Below are 21,843 nucleotides of genomic sequence, written 5' to 3'. Positions count from 1 at the left end.
GAACCACCTCAGCTGACTCCTTTCTAAGTAAAGGAGCAGCGGCTCTAATCCGAGTTCGTCACAGATGGCTGAGCTCCTCACCCTATCCCTAAGGGAGACGACAGCCACCCTTCTGAGAAAACTCATCTCGGCCGCTTGTACCCGCGATCTCGTCCTTTCGGTCATCACCCAGCCCTCATGACCATAGGTGAGGATAGGAACGAAGATCGACCTGGTAGATCGAGAGCTTTGCTTTGCGGCTCAGCTCTCTTTTCGTTACAACGGTGCGGTGAAGCGAACGCAATACCGCCCCCGCTGCTCCGATTCTCCGGCCAATCTCACACTCCATAGTAATAAATGTTATATATAAAATGTTCTTGACAGCAGCATTACAATATAATAAAACAATAACAACTCCAGGCTCCAAAGATGACCGAAAAATAATTATGAACTCAAATAAGGTTTAAAAGGAAGTCAACAAAACATCATCAAAACAAAATATCAAAAAACAACTATTTTTCACCCTATTTTTACAGACAAACAGCTATATTTGGACAAAACAGTAGCTACTGTTTTGTCCAATATATATAACTAAAGGCGGAGTTATTTACTTATTTACTTCACTACGGAGTTATTTACTTCACTACTGTGTAGTCATAAACAGACCTTCTCTTAAGTTAGGATGAAGAGGGGTTCTCCAGTTTTCCAGGAGGAGCCGGCCCCCATGGATGGAATCTATGCTAGGACTGTGAAACCTTAAGGAGGAGCAAAGAGTGCCAATCGGGGCCTGATCTCCGCAGTCACAGGATCTAAACACTAGAAACTAATAAAGGGCAACAAAAAAACTTCACTTCACTGTCTGAGACTGTTAGTCTGTTTCTATGGGATGCTCTGAAGACAACAGGAAAAATGTGAATTATGAAATAATGATCTGCTACACAGTGCAAGCTGTTCATAGGTCAAAAGTTGGACACATAAATATTGATATCAAACATATTGTAATGGAGGCATGAAAAATGTTTGTGTAGCCAACCATGCTTCATAAATGATGGAATATGTTTTTGAAAAGTTCTTGGTTACATTGTTAGATTTTGTTCACCACTGCACTTTTATGCTGATATTTCACATTTACAAAATGCAGAGTTTTTTGCCAAGGCACTGGCACTGTCAAGATTTTGAAATAATCCTTGGTTTTCACAACGAAAAAAAAGAAATTGTGTAATATTGTCCTGCAGCTGCAGGAGCCTTCAGAAAGATGCACGGCGACTTTTCCTGGCAGCACAATCACCAATCAAGTCATCATATGACACGCTATGTGCCACCTCTTCATTGATGCTGATGACAGCAAGGCCACTTAAGTGTTCTTGTGCCATTGTTGACCGTAGGTAGGTTTCAGTTTCGAAAAACTGCGCTCAGCAGAGGCAACGGTGACTGGAAGAGTCAAAGAAATCCTTAAAGTAATCCAGAGGTTTGGATACACTTCTTGCAGGTTACTGTCATGAAGAAAGGTCAGCATCTCCATGGCAGTCGTCTTCGATGGCAGTTGAGGGAGGTTGATCATCTCCTGCATCATCTCCAGTCCATCAACATCAGCTTTGCCTTTATCTATGAGAGCCTTCTCCACATCGAGACAGTGTTTGCGCAGGTCGTCCTTGGATATCCCATGTACTTTTTGAAAGTCAAGTAACAATCCAAATGTGTCTCTCACCTGACTCAGGGTCTCAAACCGCTCCTGCAGCGACGTCAGAGCGGAGTCCACACCTCGGTTGAAAAATTCTACTTCAAGCCTCTTCTGTGCATTACTGAAGTGCTCGTCAGGAGCTTCGTTGCCAAACTGCCTTTTTGTGCATCTCAACCGCTTCTGTTTGAGCTCAGGTTTGAGGTTTAGAGTCTCAGACAGCTCCTTGGCAGTTGCTATGGCCTCGAAAACCCAGATTTTGTAAGGGAGGCTTTTGCAGTCTCAATGAGCCCGGCTGCAATGTCAAGCTGCATTGATAATGACTGCAGCAGCATGTTCACCTGGTTGGTGACTGAAAGAACTTCAGCCCAAACAATGGTGAAGATCAGAAATCTGAACGAGCCAACCTCTTCTGCCAGGCTTTGAGCCTCTGACCTTGCAACAGGTTCAGTGACAGCTTGTTTTGCTTCCAAGAGTGCTTCTCGGACTTCTTTAACTTGGCTTCTGACAGCTATAACACTCTGAAGCCTACTCTCCCATCTTACATCACTCCAGGATTTCAGAGTCAACAACATTTTACAGATTGATGCCTGTCGTTTCCACCACGTTCATATATCCAAGGAAGTATTCTTTGATGTCTGGCTTAGGCACCAATTCAACAATGCGCACAACAAGTGACATTTGTTCCTTGTGGCTGATGTCTAGGGTGCAGTCAAGAATGATGGCATAATATTTTGCTTCTTGGATGTTTTTCACAATGGTTCGAACTGTGTGGGAGGAGACAATTATTTCATTTTGAGTCTGCTGTCCAAGATAGTGCATTCTGGAAGCCTCGTCTTTAATTTTGGCCACATGTCTCTCTGTAACTGGATCAAATTCAGCCAGCAGCTCCACCTCTTTGAGAAAATTGCCATTATCTTGTTCATATAGACCAGGGGTCACCAACACAGTGCGGGCACCAGGGCGCCCGCTACGACCATCTGAGGCGCCCGCAGGCCTGTCCTAAAAATAGCACAACACATTCTTGAACAACTCTTTCCCACCTTTTTTTAGTCATTGTTGATAATTATTGTGAGAAATCATTAACATGATCAGTGTCTTCACATAGATGAGTATCATTAATCATTAATAATAATATATAACTAAAGGCAAATTTAGCAAATTAGTTATTTCAGAAGAGTATCAAACTGGGTGCCCTTCGTATGACTCAGTACCCATGAAGTAGCTCTCAGGTTCAAAAAGGTTGGTGACCCCTGATATAGACTTTGCGAAGAGCCCCTAAAAGCCAAATTTCCGGTGGCTAGAGACAGGGTTATTGAGAACAAGCGTTTCAGGACATCTCGCCATCTTTTCTTCTCTGTCTCAATTAATGCCAGCTCCTGCTGATCTATAGCTAGATTCTTCTTCAGTCACATATCCAGTTAAAAGAAAACCATAACAGTTAACCTCATGCCACTCGCAACACAGGTGCATTTTGACCATGTTGCACACAGGGATGTTTCCAGCACTAATGGAGAGAAAGCTAGTCAATACCGTACACCTGAAATCAATAGAGACTATCTTTGTATGTATCACCATAAGGCATTCTTAGTTTGCCCAACTGTGGCTCTCTCAATGGCTTATTTCTCTTGTGGGCTGACAGCAAGCGATGAAAGCACATACAGAGCTTTGTCCTCTGCATTGCCATAACCTGAGCTGGTCACTACCCCATCAAAGGTCTTGATAGGGACGGTCTAAGTAAAACAGACATATATCATGAAATTAGACAGAAAATGTTGGTCAATGATGTTCAGTAAGTCATGGACCACATATGCTGTTTGGCAACACAGTACAAACAAAATACATTCAAAGTGTGAAGAGTTTGATGTCTGATTTGCAATGGTTTATATCTATGGGTATGTCAACTTGAATTTATCATCAGTTGAAATGGAGTGTGGTGGGATAACTCAATCAAACTTAGCTAATTTGTAACTGATTTAATGTAGTGTACTTGTCATGTTTCTCATATAGCAGGACGTGACAAATCAAAAATACAAAGGACAGAAGTCAAACCTGAGGTGTTTCTGGTGCCAGAATCCAACCCAGACCTGTAAAACGGCCCAGCTGTGCCAAGGAGTTCAGTGTCCATTCTCTGTCCTCCTGGGTGACAGGTCGTTTAATTCCAGCTTAAATAATAGATTATAGTGTTCTCACTTGAAACCATCTCCTATCTCACATACCTGCTGTCAGTAGCATCACCATTCATTTATAACACTAAAGCCAGACAGGGCATAGCTTTTAGTATTCAAAGAAAACCTGGGCTTGAGATGTGGAAGGTGGAATCCCAGACACCCTCTTCGCTGTGACCTCATCTGTTTTGGGTGCTTGGGCCCTCTTCCACACACACACTCAACATCCGTGCGGGTTAGGTTATTTTCAGCCCAAATCAGCAGGGCTGCTACATGGTGACACTTGGCCCTCCCGATAGCACAAGAGCAGGTACTTGCCTTCACCTCCTGTCCCTCAACGTGTACCTGAGTGAAAACAACTTAACTAGCTTACCCTCATGAAACCCTAAGACAGCTAAAGGACTCAGCAACGCACACCCTGTGTTTACATTAGATAGCTAGCGCTAGCTTCCAATGCGAAATTCACTAACCTGTCTAGCTATGTTTTAAAGTTGTATGTTATGCTATTACGCTGAAAACAACTAAGCTAGATAACCCTCACCAAACCCCAACACGGCTAAAAGACAGCCCTGTGTTGACATTAACTATCAACACCCTTACTTTCTCACCTCAACATCGTAGCTTTTTTTTTTCATTTACGCCTGGACTTTCCCTGTCAGACTTCCACCTGACATTAATACTGATGCTACCCTATTAGAATTGTAAGAGTTAAGACCCTTGTACAGACTTTCGGATGTCTGTAAAGTACGCTGTTACTGTATAAAACGAGACCGGTTCCTGTGCTGCTGTAGCCATCGTTGTTAGCGAATGGACAGGGTTTAGTGATTGGACACGTAAGTGGACGTCGGACGTCACACTAGCCATCCCTATTCAGGTCTCGACAGAAAACCATGGTTGCTATGATTGTTGCTATGGACGCTGAAACCAGCAGCTCGCATGCTGTTTAAATCATGGCTATAAAACCTTTGTCTTTGCTGATTATGCTATTTCACGTAACCGTGTAATGATATTTCATTTAACAACTTTAAGCCCAGAAGGAAAAGATAATTGTGAACGGAGCGTTCCACAGCATTGAGAAGAGCCGTTTAATAAATAAATATATTTATTTATTATATACGGAGACCCCCGGACTTCCTCGAGGCAACAAGAATGGTCTATTAAATTCAAGATGGGAGTATGGGGATAGGGTGGCATACGGTCCATGGCCATACGTCCATGAATTTCATTCATAGAATTTCCGAGTTGAGAATTTCCAATGGTCAGATACAGATCTTGTTATAACGATAATTGAATAAAAGCTATGGTCTACTTATAATATTATAACTAAATAATTGTGTGTATGTATATATATATATGTATAATATATATTTTAATATTTAATTAATTCAATAAAATAAAGGCTTTAAACATGTGACATGCCTACGTTTTTTGCCCCGCGTCATGTGACTCTCATGGTTGCTAAGGTGTTTGCCAGCCCGCTCTGCTCGTCATGGCTCCAAACCACGTGGGCGGCAAAGGAGCTGCTTCAATTGTTTTGTTTTTGTCGTAAACTAAGGTCCGCTGGTTAGGAAATATTCCAAGGAGTCCTTCAAAAGGCACCTTGGAATATGTTTCTATTTTCCGCAGTTTAGACTTTTAGAGTTAAGAGATATTATTGACACAGCCTTTAACCTATTTGTGAAAGCAAAACACAAAGCTCATTGATTTAACGAGGCAGGGTTATTTGAAACAATTAATTAAGTATCACATGTGTGAGAGGTCTTTCCTCCTCCTGAGTGTGCTTCCTATTTATGTCTGTGTACCCCAATGTCCAGTATAGGGTGACGTACTGCAGCCCGTGTAGGTGATAAACAAGACGTAGGTAGGCCATCATGAAAAGTTATTTAGTGCGATGTAGCCCAATTTTCAGCAGATCAAATCTTTATTTATTTATTTTCATAAATCTTTTTATTGGAGGATCAAGCATATTACATTTTACAGGAAGTAAGACAGTTCTCCATTTTCATTTTCTCTTAACCAAATAAAAACAATTAAACAAAATATAAATAATAACATTTAAAAAAAAGTAGCAAAATGAACATTGCTAAGTAATATCCCCCCCTCCCAAGAAAAGTATCCCACCCCCCCATATTTTGACATTCTGGGAACATTCTGGGAAAACAGCTTTTTTTTCTCCACTCTTGTTTGTTACAGTTCTTCAACAGTTTAAGGATCTACACACTGAAAACAAGCACACATCTTGATGTCAACACTCCTACACAAATGGTTTACAAGGCGTTTTCACTATTGTCAGTCAGGCTACTCAGTTCCCACTGCATTATGGTAGATGATCATTGATTTGGATAAAAATACACTGAAAAATATAAAAAGGAAACAGAGGGATAGAAGGGAGAATATAAAAGTGTCTTATTCTTCAGGCATTACTTTAAGATTCTCAAAATATGTCACAAAAGGTTGCCATTTTAAGTAAACTTTTGGACTGAGCCTTTCACCGTGAATTTAACTTTTTCTAGTTTAAGAAAAAAGAAAGCATCCCTTAACCATGCAGCCACCGCTGGGGGAGCAGGGGAAGTCCAGACCAATAAGATTCTTCGACAGGCAAGAAGTGATGTAAAAGCAATAATGTCAGATTGGTTCCGGGTTAAGGTTAAACTCTCGCTTGAAATACCGAATATTGCAATCAACGGGCAGGGCTTAATTTTAATTTTTATTTATATTTCATCTCATACAGCTGCTGTCTGTTCCTGGATATATATCTGCTAACCTAGCCCTACTGAAATGAGCCCTATGCACTACTTTGAACTGAATGTGCCCCAAGCGTGCACATGATGAGGAGGATGCTTCGTAAAGCATCCTCCCAGTGTCTGTCCGACAACTCAAACATCAACTCGCCCTCCCACCTGGTCCTAATTTTTGAAAGGTCATGGTTTTCAAGAGACATTAGTTGTGAATATAACAATGATATCAGTCCTTTTTTTGGACAGAGGAGGCTCATTTCTTCCCATGCTGCCTCAGTAGGGAGGACAGGGAAAGAAGGGAACAGTGTTTTGACACTGTGGCGTAAAATCTGCGTGATAGATCATTGCTCAGGCATATATTTTCAAAACTATCGAACCCTTCTTTACAGTACAAGCTTTTTAAACATGAAAGCTGCTTCCTGCCCCACTGAGTAAATGTTAAGTCGAGAGAGGAGGCTGTAAATAAATTATTCGTAAAAATATGACTTTTACGAATGAGGGAGGGAGGGAGAGGTGAATTTATAATGATTTCGGAACGGGGCCCAGATTCTAAGGGTGGACAGTAATACGGGATTGGAGGTAAACCTGTACCATCTTGTAGGCAGGGAGGAGTACACCAATGCAGGGAGGGATGACGAGTGGGAGGAGTGTGCCTCAAGTGTACACCAATTGGTGTCTGGCAGGGGCCTGCCCGTAATTCCGACACCTCATTGTTCCGACGTCTCAATGGTCCGAAATATTTCCCATTAGATCGACATGCCACTATGGCGACGGTTCAATGTTCCGAAAACGGAACCCATTGGTCCGAAGGTCAGTTTGTCCGACATTTCAAAAAGGAGGCGCATTAGGCCGACGGTTCAATATGCCGAATAGGCCTAGATATAAAGAGTTTTAAACCGCTCTCGCGCTCTCACACTCTCTCTCACTCTCTCTCCAAAATGCAACATTCAATTAAATTAAATTCAATTTTATTTGTATAGCCCTTAATCACCATTAGTCTCAAAGGGCTTAACAGGCCAAATATTTGTGACACCCCCCTTTACCCATGCCCCCACACGGGCAAGAAAAACTCCCTTGAATCAGCAAGGAAGAAATCTTGAGAAGAAACGCAGTGTAGGGGAGCCCTTCTTCCAGGGATGGTCAGGAGTGCAATGGGTGACACAATTGACATAGGCCTACATATCACATTAACGATGAATATTGGAGAGCAAAGTGACAACGCTTCACTTCATTTCGACCGGGTGTTTCCGCCCCATGGACAGAGAGCGTAGGTCTAATTCTCAACACGGGCACGAACACACACACACACATACACACACACACACACACACACACACATGACGGTAAGAGGTATAAGTTTGACTAAATAAATACCAGCGAAATTATTTAGGCTAAAAGCCCACTGTAAACACAGTAAACAACACATATAGGCCCACACACAGCTACTAAAGATAAAAATTGTATTTGTTTTTCACTCACCGTTTGACTTCTTTACGGGAAAAGTATAACTCCTTGTATAACGTGCGCTTCATAAATTCACCTCTTTTGACCGTTCAAGCCCACAGCAACAGAAGTGCACTGCTGGAACTTAGCCTATCGTCTCTTATTTTTGGTTTCATAATCACACATGTGGAATTGCGCCTTGGCCTATGCAGCATATTGAACCGTCGGCCTAAGGCGCCTCCTTTTTGAAAAGTCGGACTAACGGACCTTCGGACCAATGGGTTCCGTTTTCGGAACATTGAACCGTCGGCATAGTGGCATGTCGATCTAATGGGAAATATTTCGGACCAGTGAGACGTCGGAACAATGAGGCGTCGGAATTACGGAATGGCACCGTCTGGCACATGTAGCCAGAATAAAATGTTCTGCAAATTAGCTGCCCAATAGTAGTGAATAAAACTGGGGAGTCCCCCCACATCGCGTCCCCGCTGAAGTAAGCCTTTATTAACTGTTGGGAATTTATTATTCCAGATGAAGGAGGTAATGGATGTGTTAACTGATTGAAAAAATGATTTCGTCAGGAATAACGGTAGGCTTTGGAACAAATACAAATACTTTCGGAGTACGTTCATCTTCACCGATTGCACCTTCCCTGCAATAGTCAGAGGAAGACTGCTCCACCTTCGAAAGTCAGCTTTCATTTTATTATTTAGGGGTGTAAAATTAGCTCCAAGAAGAGAGGTGAAGGAACGTGTAATGTTTATTCCTTGTTTGATATGGATTGCCAAATCATTAATGGGGAAGCATTCGCTTTTCTGATAATTAAGTTTGTAGCCAGAAAAATACCCCAAATTGTTCAATAGTGATACAATTACAGGGGCGCTAGCTCCTGGATTGCTTACATAGATCAAAAGATCGTCCGCATACAGAGAGACGCGATGTTCCTCACCCCCACGACCCACCCCCCGTAACAACAACGATGACCTCAATGCAATCGAAAGTGGCTCAATTGCCACTGCAAACAGGAGCGGGGATAAAGGATTTCCTTGACTAGTCCCACGTGACAGGGGGAAAAATTTGGAATGAGATTGATTAGTTTGAATACATGCTTGTGTGGACGACTAGAGCAGAGGAATCCATGCAAGAAATATGTCACCAAACCCAAACCTTTCCAATGCTGCAAATAAGTATTTCCACTCCAACCGATCAAAGACCTTTTTGGCATCTAGAGAGACAGCGGCTTCTGCAGTCGAGGAGGGACCCGGGGAGTAGATCACATTAGCAAGTCGGCGGATATTTGCAAAAGAGTGGCGACCCTTTATAAAGCCAGTCTGGTCCTCAGAGATTACTTTAGGGAGAACGGATTCTAAACGATGGGCCATCACCTTGGCTAAAATTGTTATATCAACATTTAGGAGGGAGATAGGACGTAAGAGCCACAGTTAGTAGAGTCCTTGTCCTTTTTGGAGACAAGGAGTAGAGTAGTGTAATCGTAGCTTGTGTGAGGGTTGGGGGCAAAGAACCCTTTCCCAACGATTCGTTAAATACTTCTAGCATAATAGGTGCAAGTTTATCTTTAAATTCATTAAAAAATTCAGGGGGGTAACTGTCAGGTCCTGGAGATTTACCAGTTCGCACATCCCCGATGGCTGCAGTGGTCTCTGACTGTGTAAGACGCCGGTCTAACCCTTCCCTGTCTCCAGGCTCAATAGTAGGTATTTCCAAATTATCTAAGAAACGGTTCATATTTGTAACATTTGATGGGAATTCAGAAGTGTAAAGTGTAGAGTAAAATGTTGCGAAAGTATTATTAATTTCCTTTGGGTGACTATATATATTTTTTCTTTTGGTGACTATATTTTGATCCTGATCTCTCACTTGGGGTATGAGCCGTGACGCAGCCTGACGTTTCAGCTGGTGAGCCAGCAATCTACTAGCTTTTTCTCCCTACTCATAATAAGTGCTCCGGGACCGCAGTAACAAGTACTCAGCCTGGTTGGTGGATAGAAGATTAAGCTTAGACTGTAAAGCTATCCGTTCTTTATATAATTCTGGGGAGGGGCTTTCAGAGTAGCTGCGGTCTAAATTAGAAATGTAATCTGTCAAGTCTTGTATTTGTTTGCGCCATTCCTTATTGACATGTGCTACATGGGAGATAACTTGTCCTCTTAAGTACGCTTTTAGGGTTTCCCAAAGTAGGGAACATGATATACCTTCCTTCTTGTTTACTTCCAGAAAAGTATCTATATTAGAAGTCACATGTTCGTAAAATTTCTCGTCTGAAAGCAGCAAAGAATTAAGTCTCCAGAAGGATTGCTCTCTAACGTTCAAAGTAAAAGAAAGGTCTTAAGATTAGTGGTGCATGATCTGAAATGATGATGGCCAAATATTCTCAGCTTGAAGTGCGGCGCATGTTGTTTCAATAGCCTCGATCCTGTCACTGGTGTCGTTTAGCCCTTCTTCCATGTCATGGATGCGTTCTTCGTGGGAGTAAAGAGACGATTTCACCCGCTCCAGGGATGCCAAAACTGGTGCCAGTGCCTCGCAGGGTGCTTTTTTCAGGAGGGAGTCCATTGAGCTCCTGCGTCACGTGACTTTTGGTTGTCGGACGCCATTTTGGCAGTAAACATGACGACCAGCGCCAGCAGCCTTCAAGAGTTCCTACCGAGCGAGTATACGTGCCATTTTAGTTTAGATGAAATTCGAAAATTACATAGATTAAATATAAGTGACCCATATAACGCTCCTGGGGTGCTTTTCAAGAGCATAACATCCAACGAAGATTATTTACCTGACTTGCGCTACGCTGACATCCACAGCTATCTGGTAAATTTCCCCTCAGTCTACACTAGGGACTCCCTCAGAGCTTACAAAGGCTTGGATGCTTATAAATGGTGTCAGTCCGGCTTTGTAACTCAACTTCGACTGTGGAGTCTTGCATCCAAAGACTTCGGTATCATCACTGCAAGGGTAAGTATTAAATTATCCCAGTTTGATAGACAGTGTCACGTTAGCATTGTTTGTTTATTAGCTTGACTAGGTACGGCAGTGTCACGTTAGCATGTTTGTTTATTATCTTGGGTAGCTACTGCAGTGCATCTGTAACTTGCTAGTTTGTGTTTTTGAATGTACCCAACCTAAGTGGCTGTCATTTTCAACCTTAATTTATATTTTTTGAATTTCATACATAGGTTAATCACTCCCAACGGCTGAATGACAGTCAACTGAAGCCATGGGTGGTGGTGAGGAACGACGGTGTAGTGATGGGAGCCCACTGTAACTGCACAGCAGGACTTGGGGAGAGTTGTTCTCATGTGTCAGCTGTGCTTTTCAGACTGTGGGAAAAAAACAATGCAAGGCATGAGGAGATCAGCTGCACGTCCAAAAAATGCAAGTGGACCTCTCCCAGTGAGGATGCTGGGAAGAATGTGGAGTACCAACAGGGAAAGGACATCATATTCAACAGTAGTCAACAAAATAAAAAGGGGAATTCCACCAAGGGTACATCTGCGCCCCCATCTTTCCCACCCCTGACTGCTGCTGAGCAAGCGCAGTTCTACCAAAACCTCTCTCAGTGTCGGACTCAAGATGGGAAGTCCTGCAGACCTGCTGTTCTGTCAGTTGTTCCCGGGTATGCCACAACCTATGTACCAAAGGCTGTCAAGCTTGATTTACCTGAACCCCTTACCAGTTTGTACGACAAGAAGGCAAGAGACCTGAGCCTGGCTGAATTACAAGAGCGTGCAGAAGGAATATTTGATGACTTGACTGTCACTGAACAACAGGTAGAGAACATATTCTTTTTACTATTGACTGAAATCTAAGATCTACCATGTTATGTGCACATGTGCTGTGTGTGCTGCTAATTTGCAATGTAAATGAGTAACTGAGTAACTGGATTGGCATGTTTTCTTCAGAGTGATATTGTAGAGGAGGAGACGCAAGCCCAGTCCAAGTCCAGAATTTGGTTTGATCAGAGGAGTGGTAGGGTGACAGGATCTACCTTCAGAGCAGCAACAAGAACAGACCCCAGAAAGCCAGCAGTGTCTCTCATAAGACAGATATGTGACCCAAAGTCCCATGTTTTCAGCAGTGAGGCTACCAGGTATTCATGAGCATAGAGAAGTTGTGAGGTGAATGAACAGAGAGGGTAAATGCAGTAAGTACTAGGCTATTCTTTAAAAAAAAAAGAGCAGAAGGGTAAACCAAGTACAGCAGTAAACATTTTGTTAAGGGCAGGGAAGTAGTAATGTGGGGGGCATTACTATTGTCCAAACCTAATATTTACATTCTTTCTTCAGTTGGGGATGCAAGAATGAAGAACTAGCCAGAAAATACTACGAAATGCAACATCGTCTATCACACAGAGATGTCCTGATTAGACCAGCCGGATTTAAAATATCAACTCTCCACCCATTTATTGGGGCCTCACCGGATGGGTATGTTTCCTGCAGCTGCTGTGGTACAGGGGTTATAGAAATTAAGTGTCCATTTTCAGCTAAGGACCTTTCTATCAGTGAAGCTGTACAGTCTGTTGGACACTTTTGCCTGGAACAAGTTTCCCAAGGAAAAATTAAAGTTAAGCGAGACCATGCATACTTCCACCAAGTCCAGATGCAGCTATTTGTTACGAAATGTGATTACTGTGATTTTATTCTGTGGACGGAAAAAGATGATTCACTCTTTGTGGAACGCATTACATTCGACTCAGAATTCTTCCAAAAAGAACTTGAACTTGCTCGTACCTTCTTTATAAAATGTATAATCCCAGAGTTGTTAGGCAAATGGTTTTCTGCACCAAAACAAGCAACTGCAAACACCAATCCCCAGCAACAGTGGTGCTACTGCCGCGCACCTGCGGCAGGGAACATGCTTGTTTGTGCCTCAGGGTTCTGTGCCGTGGAGAAGTTCCACCAAACCTGCCTTTGGATGAAAAGGGTACCGAAACAGTGGGTGTGTCCAAGCTGTAGGAAACTAATCAATGCCCAAAAAAAAAAACCTTAATTACTTAGTCTTACTTAATTACACAATGTGTGAATATGAACTAGCTGATGCAATGTAAATATTTAATTGGTTAATAAAAACTGTTAAGCCAATGTTGTTCTCTTCTGTGTCTGACTGTCTGTAGTAGTATCTGTAGCGATCATAAAACATGGATAGATCATTCAAATCTAGTGAGTGAGAAAAGTAGTCACAACAAACAAGTGAGAAGCAATCAAAAAGGTTTATTTTCTGTTGGCACACAAATTCATCACTCAAAGGGCACCACAGAATCTGGTACATTTGTTAGTCCACAACATACACTCACAATTTTATCAAGATAAGTAACATCATTTTCTGTCTCTATATCTGTGAAAGTTATTGGCACAGTGTTTTGTAAGATAGTATATTTCTGACGAAGTACTCCTATGACTCTTTCAATGTGAATTCTTAAAGAGGCTAGAGATCTTGTATTCTCTATGTCAACAGGATCTAACTGTACTTTCCCACGAGTAAATGCTGGAATTTTTAATTCAGCCTGACACCTTTCAACAGACTTTTTCACCAGAAACCACCTGTCTGCCAAAACAACATCTCCTGGGAGAATATTGGGTAAAAAATTACTGTGTTCTGTAATGAACTTATCACTGGTGCGACCTCCCCATCCAGTAGAAATGAAAGAAATGGTACCTTGAGGGCAAATGGCAATTAAATATTTCATGGTGTGATGTGATTTGTATTTTGAGTAACACTGTGCACTGGGTCGCAATCTACTTGGTTTCTCTAGAAATATTTCAAAACAATCTATGATACAAACAGTCTTCTCGTAGCCGCCATTTCTAAATACATATGGAAGAGATGTTCTTAGAGATTCTCTTTCAGGCCACACCACTAGAATTGGCACCAGTCTACAATAAATCAAATTAACAAAGTGTTTGAAGTGTCTGGAGACAGTAGTTGGGTCAATGCCAAAATAAAAACCTAAAAAGTCAAATGTCAAGTTCATTCGCAGCTTCATCAAAGTCAACATGTATTGTTGAAAACATGTTATCGATGCCTTAAGTTTGAGAAATGGAGTCAAATATTGAAAGATGGTCATCAGACATGTATAGGTTGCTAACCCAGTGAGGACATTCACCTTTTTATCATCATTTTGCAAACTTATCTCTGTCAGGGTCTTCCTACTTATTTTGTCCCTTAACAACATATTTTCAGTTCTTAGAGCTTGGCATTCTAGCTCAAGAGACTCGATGCGCTTACTACAGGTTTCAGAGGTGCATGGTGGTGTTGCTGGATCAGGCTGGACCGGAACTTCATCACCTGAGTCTTCCAAAGGATCTGTGATGGGGGGCTCTATGACTTGGTCTTCTGTGATGGAGGGCTCTGTGGTTTGGTCTTCTGTTGCTGCATTGTTTTGGGGACAATCAGTTGATGCCCTGATGAAAACACAGAAGCAGCAAATGAAGTTATCATGCATACAATACTGATGACAATGACATGTTTACACGTTTACAGTTTGGGATGTTTCATGGAAATCACATGACATTATCCTTCATTAAATGACTGGTGTGATGTTTTTGTTTATAACCATATCATGGCAGTTACCTATTTGAACACCGATCACAAGTAGACCCAACATGAAAATAATCAATCAGACGGGGGCTTGATCTAACAACTAGTTTTACCCACCTTAGACGGGTGGCTTCTGCACATAGCTTTGCCTGCTCTATTTTCTGCAATTTCGCCTTCTGCCTCCTGTTGAACACCTCCAGTCTAGCTTTCCGTCTCCTCTTCTCTGGGGACGGAAGATAGCTAAAAAGCGATGGCACAAAGTCCGGACTTAAAGGGTTGTCACTCTTTCTCCCTACAAAATAAAAAGGAATGTCAACACGGGTTTGTTTACCACTAGCTTACTACAAGCTAATTTGCTAACTGGGTAGGCTGCGCCAGAACCATATCTTGAAAAAGGGACGTCACTATGTCCGCTAGTTATAATAACTGGATGGTATGATTCAAGTACTTAGGTAAAATTAAACTGACCAGAAACTTTTTGTAACATTGTACTGTATTCGTCACCCACCTTATGAAGTGTTCGCTGCACAACCGAAATCCAACGGCCGGCGGGTCCCACCTTTCACTGTTGTTCTGTTGGCTCCTGGCTCTTTTAATAGCGCTTAACCACATTTCCCTCCTCGCTGCATCTTTTGGGATGCGATAAAATGAACATCCCTTCTTCTTCCCTCGTCTGTTTCGGCAACCTGGTGCACAACAGTGGTCAACCATCCTGTCAAGTGTCACTGTGTCACCGTGACAGCCAGTCAGTGCCTGCCAGATAACTGACGCGATTACTGCCAAAATGGCTACGCCTATCGTTTTTCGGCACGTGACCAGCAACTATGACGACAGGCGCAGGAACTCAATTGACTGCGCGAGGACTTTAAGAGGCACCGAGTGGAGCTGACCAAGATCTGCAGGTAACCTTGAGCTTGGGCTAGATTGTGCGTCCATGTTGTCCTCACTTGTAGCATCTTCGTCCATTTCGGCAATTCTTTGCCCTCGGTCGTGTCTCTTTGGACTGATTTGTCGCGCAAAGATATTTCTCAAAGTACACTGAATCAAATCAAGACTTGCCAAACTTAATGCCGAAAAAATTTGGTGGAAAATAAAAAGTAATTCGGGAGCCACTTCTCATACGTCTGCTCGCTACAAGCTCCAACCGAAAGTCCAGCAGATCAAATCTATATAGTTTTGTTTATATATAAAGTATATAAAAAGTAGTCGGCTAGCCTTTATGGGTTTTACTTGGACCGCTCTCATGTGGCACAGGAAGTATTACTTGGCTTTTAACTGTCCAGACGGAATAGCGACAACATGTTTGTCTACATTGACATTAGATCTTCATTCTAGAAAATCGGATTAGCTAATTGCACTATAAGGGTTTTATTCAATTCTCTATTAAGGATCATACAATTCAGCAGTATGCAATTTCAACAGTGTTGGAGCAGTTCATTAGGCCTGAGAATAAGTTTCACATAGGGTTTGAATGCAGTAGGCTCTTCTGAAGGGTTCGGTGTTAACTTCCCTCTTAACAAATTTGGTACTAAAAATGAGTCATACATTCCACTCAATACAGCACACCTGTGTACTCTCAAACATTAAATAGGCTATGTAAAACTATCACCACACTTTTGCTGAGACATTACAGATTGCAACAAGATCACAAGCTCAACACAACATTTTGAACAGTTTGTTTTTATAGATTTTATTATGCGTAGAGGCCAGTTAAACATTTTTCCAACATATCTTGTCATATTACCCCTCCTTCCCCTCAATCTCCTCCTGCAGAGATCCTGGAATCCTGTACATAAAAGCATAAGTTATTGTCATTGATTGCATCCAGTCTTGTCTTCTGAGCATTGCAATGTTAACATAGCATTTCGGTGCACATGACTTATTTACAATAGATAGAGTAGTTTGTTTGAGTTTTCCCTTTTTCAACACGAACGGAAATATATGGAATGGAAATATAGCGACACAAACATACAAGGTTTAGTCAAATAAACAGTACATGCACATTTTGAATGATTGACTTATTATGAAAGAACACACGTTATGGTTGAAAAACATAAAAATCGACCACTGCCTAAAAAATCGATGATTTAGCATTTTAGCCTAACATGCCTCGCCTTTTTCAGCATCGTCAGAGTCAGTCTCGTCAAGGGACAATGGAATCTCCCACTCCTCCTCCTCTATGTCTCCTATCTCTTCCTGAAGCGCAGTGGGGTCTGTCAAGACATTCCTGTACGTAAAAGCACAAGTTATCGTCATGGTTTGCATCCAGTCTTGTCTGACAGCATTGCAATGTTAACAGTTGATAAATCAATTTGTATAACTACCTACAAGGTAATATTACAGAATTTTAGAGTAAACAGTGACTTAGGATTATAAGTAATGAAATGTTTAATAAAATATTCTGTAAGGCATTTGACCTGATATGCAGTATTTACAGACAGTGTGTCAAGTGTGTGTTTACACACCGTTGTTTTGGATGATTTATATTCTATACCATCAAAGAAAGACTGATGAATCATCAAAAATATACTTTCGGTCAAGTAGTAAGGGATATCTATACTCATTAATTTAAACCAAATACACCTATTAAGGGGATCAAATATCAATGTTGTTAATGTCTTAATTTTTTGTATTGTGTTATGTCAGACAACCTTCTTATATTTTGTACCAGAAATGGTATGTTATAAATGTGGCATTGTTTCAATCTATAAATCAATTTTATGTGTAGATGGATTTCAAAGAACATGCCTCTCACCAATTTAAAATAGTTGTATTCAAAACAAACAAAGCAAGTGTGTATTTTTCAGAAAATGTTCTGCATGAAGTATACCAACCTTTATGTACTGAAAGCCTCAATCTGTTTGTTCAACGCCTGGAGCTTATGTAGCAACAAGCACTTCAGCCCCTCATAGGCCTGCAAGGACATGTTAGGAGGAGGAGAGCCTAAAATGGGAAAAGGGGCTATATTATGCCGCTTTTCCACTGCATGGTACCAGCTCGACACGACTCGACTCAGCTCGCATTTTTTGCGTTTCCACCGCGAAAACATGGTATCTGGTACCTGAAGTGGCTGCTTTTTCTAGTACCCCCTCGCTCTAGTGCCGCTTTTCCACTGCATGGTACCAGCTCGACACGACTCGACTCGACTCAGCTCGCATTTTTTGCGTTTCCACCGCGAAAACATGGTATCTGGTACCTGAAGTGGCTGCTTTTTCTAGTACCGCCTCGCTCTAGGTTCCAAGCGGCTGAGCCGATGCTAAAAGGTGACGTCGGCAGACGGCCGGCCACTGATTGGCCAGAGAGTGTGACGAAGTCACGAGAGCAACATGGCAACCATGCTGGTAACAGCCATAGCAGCGCCGCAGCCAACATATTCCACTTCTTCAACTTCTTCAACATGCCAGCTAATAATAGAAATTTTATCGATGTCCTCCATTGTTGTTATGTGGGTTCTGTCCATGTGTGGGTTGCGTAGGTGTTGTTTGCGTCGCGTACAAAAATACGTCACGGCCCTTTCGCGCAGCCGACCCCGCCCACGTCCAGGAGGTACTATTTGCGGTGGAAAACGACCCGTGCTGCTACCCAGGCCCGGATTAAGCAGTCATAGGACCCTGGGCACAAATGTTGGATGCCCCCCCCCCCCCCCCGAAAAAAAAACCAGTGCTGTGGCAGGTGTTTTTTATTATTAATGATTAGGCCTATTGTAGCCTATGTCACAACAGAACAGAAATGTTTCTATTGCATATTATCAACAAAGCATTATATGCTAAAACAAGACAAAGAAACATTTAACAAAGCTAAATGATATGCTAAAACCATCACCATCAAAATGAAATACTTTAATTATTTGTTTATTCGATTTGTTTATTCAGTTTATACTAGCCTAGCCCCATCAACTTATGAATTGCTGAATGAACATATGAACATAGAGTTTTTTAATGTGACTGGCATCATCCCTTGGTCTCCTTTCTTCACTCAGGATCCCCTATCACGGTCTGGTTGTCTGTCTTTCTGATTTCCCCACTTCTGTCCTCTCTTTCATCTTGATCCTTAAACTAGTACTCCTCTCCGCCAGGGTATGTCTATATAATGAATGGCAATACATTACACGTAGAAATGAGTAAACAGAAGTAAGTCTGAATACAAATATGTAACATTAAATGAGAAATAATATATATATGTTTATGTCTCCCTCCCAGACGCACCTGTTAGAAAAACTTCTAACGGGCTCTCCTATTAGCAAAGTCAGTGATAACTTCATCGAGTTCCAGGCTCCTGAGTAGCTCCGTCTCGATGGCCATGAGTGACAGTGCGCTGAGGCGCTGTTGCGTCTGTGTCGTTCTAAGCTCATTTTTAATTCTGGCCAGATGTGAAAATGATCGTTCCCCTTCACAATTTGTCACAGGCAGGGTCAAAAAAATACGGAGAGCTATAAAAACGCTTGGGAAAGTTGATTGCAGACCATGTTTTAAGATCATCTTCAAAAGCATTTGAGGAGACTTATCCTGTTTGTTTTGTATGAAGCTTCTGAACTGTATTATTTCATTGGCCAAGTCGACATCTAAATCAGATGGGTATGACATGCAGAGCACTTCTGCCTGTTCACGGATACTGGTCAAATTGTCAGTTTCAATAAAGAGCACCTTAAATTTGTCCAAAACATCCCGATATGCGTCCATTCTGTGCCCCAGGCAGCTAACCAGTTTGTCAATTATGACATTGAATGTCATACTTAAATATGGCCCGAATCTGTGCATAATTTCCACAAAGTGCCTTGGATGAATCTGCACGAGCACTCCATCGAGTGGATGAAAGTGATATCAGCGTTGAGTCAACCTTAATGTCCGCGTTCTTGAAAAAACGGGCCCATCTATGTGTGGAAGCTGCGCAAAATGCGTACAGGGACTGTAATGGATCAAAAAAACTACTTGCAACTGGGCAGCAATCTTCTACAGTATTTGTGCCCACCAAATTGAGTGAGTGTGCTGCACATGGTATGTAATGGATTAAAGGATTTTTGTTTTTTAAATGAGCTTGCAGCCCATTATAACGCCCTGACATGTTACTGGCATTATCGTAGGCCTGACCTCGACAATTAGCGAGGTCTACGTTTAGACTATCAACCATAGCTAGTACAGTGTCAGCCAGACTTTCCCCTGTGTGACTCAATTGGCTCAAAGCCAAGGAATCGTTCGACTACGCTGCCCTCTTTACTGACAAACCTAAAGACGAAGGTCAGCTGGTCAGTGTGTGAGAGATCAGGAGTAGAATCCACAATCAAAGAGAAATACTTTGCCTCTCGTATCTCTGCAGCTATAGTGGCTTTGAGTTTTTCGCCCATTTGCTGAATTAAGTCCTCGCACGTAGTGGAGGACAGGTAAGACACAATGCCCCAACCCCTCTGCCCATATTTGCTAATATGCTCAGCTAAAAATGGATCAAATTTAGAGATGACCTCCAACATGCTTAAGAAATTGCCATTGTGTGGCGAGCCAAGTAACTCGTTATCCCCCCGAAAGGCTAGTCCACGTTCAGAGAGGAACTGGATCACTGCAATCACCCGTTACAAAACCTCTCGCCAATATCGTTTCTCACCCTCTAGCTGCTGCACCAGTTCTGCATTTATGGCCCCCTTGCTACCAGTGACAGAGCGGTGATGGAACGTTAACATGCATTCTGAATGCTGGCAGCTCTTTTCATGGTCAAGAAGACGTTCAGGGTGTTTCCAATCCGAGAAACCAGAAACTAATTGGTTCTTTTTCAGAGAAAATAGCATGCATGGAAAGCAGAATACATTTCCAGTGGAAGGCGAGTACACTAACCACTCTCTTGTAACTGTCTCGCCATTGTGGAGAGCACACTCAAAGATGTCATTCGTGAGCGAGCGAACCCTACCTCCCAAGCCCCCATCGCGGACTGATGCGGGATACTTTTTCCCACGATTCTGGAACGCTGCAAGCCCCCTGTCAATCAGAACGCCGCGAGCTTCCTCTGTTATCGTCCCCCATATAGCCGGATCAGTTTCTGTGTACATCCATGTTTTAGGCTGAGGCTGAGAGCAGTTATCTGGGTGGAAATAGTAACATAGTTGGGTGTTTCTGCAACTACAGGCACTTTTAAGTCCCAGTAGGGAAATTTGGGATTCATGTTAAGATAAATCATATAAAGCTTGATAAGTATAAACACAGTGTTATAACACATCTTGACCTAAAAAATCTTTACTAAATAATGTGATTTAATACAATTTATGAAGCATTTTATGGGTCAAAACACCACTTTTGTTCATGTCCCACCACTGTGGTCTCAAGGTTGAGATGCGTAAAATTAGGTAATTCAATTACAATATGACATTATTTTAAATGCAATTGTTTCATAAACATATTACTCTACACCATGTAAAAAAATGAAATTTGTTTACCGATTATTTATTGGATTTTTTCGTCTAAATGCGTCTGTCCCACACTTCTGAGTCCTTACCGTGACACTGGACAAATGTCGCGGTGAGGACATGTTTGGAAAGCCAAACAAATCTAGTTTCTATGGAAACGGCAGTTGGTAAGTGAGCACTTGGATGACAGGTTGGGCCACCCACTAGGTGCCCCTCAAGGTCAAGCAAAAACAAGGTAAAGATCATACTTTCTTTGGTGGTATTTATTGTGCGTCCTTACCATACAGCGTAGAAATTGTGTGTTTTGAACTAAATTTTAAAAAACAAGTTAATATTACTGTTTAATTCATGTATATTAGTTGCTAAGAGTCAAAGCTAACATAGCAATCCTTGCTAGCTGCCATGAATCTGCAATATTAGCTAAAATGTCATTACCGCAACGTGTCCTTACCGCAGCAGCTTTAGGTGTTGCGGTAAAAACCTTGTGTCGCGGTAGAGACAAATTCAAGGTGATATATTATATTGCAAATATTAAAAGGGAACTACACCCATTTTCAAAATTCATACATGTTATTACTATGGTCTGTTATGTCATAAATTATTATTTTAAACTAAACATAAACATGTCAATTGTTCAACCCTAGATGAGACCAAATTCATCTACAATAAGATCACGGAAATGCAGAGAGGAAATGAGAAAAGACCCTGACAGATACGAAGCGTATCTCCGGAAGGAAAAAGAGCGTTACAAAAAAAGAAGTGAGAAAGGGCAGATAAAGAGTGTCTCCCAACTGACGAAAAGAGAGACAAATCTGAAAAGAAGACAGTGGAGGATAAATAAAAGGAACCAGAGGGAAAACAAAATGCTGGAGGCCTCAAATCACTTTGTTTCTACAA

General features: G+C 41.8%; 1 pseudogene; it reads right to left on the bottom strand.

Moving 5' to 3' along the window:
• Positions 1-1,333: 1,333 nt before the first annotated feature.
• Positions 1,334-20,592, bottom strand: LOC115548689 (uncharacterized; annotated as a pseudogene).
• Positions 20,593-21,843: the final 1,251 nt, after the last annotated feature.

This window comes from Gadus morhua, chromosome 8 (assembly GCF_902167405.1).
Source record: "Gadus morhua chromosome 8, gadMor3.0, whole genome shotgun sequence".
NCBI classification, from domain to species: Eukaryota; Metazoa; Chordata; class Actinopteri; order Gadiformes; family Gadidae; genus Gadus; species Gadus morhua.
This window is presented reverse-complemented; position numbering and strand designations above follow the sequence as displayed.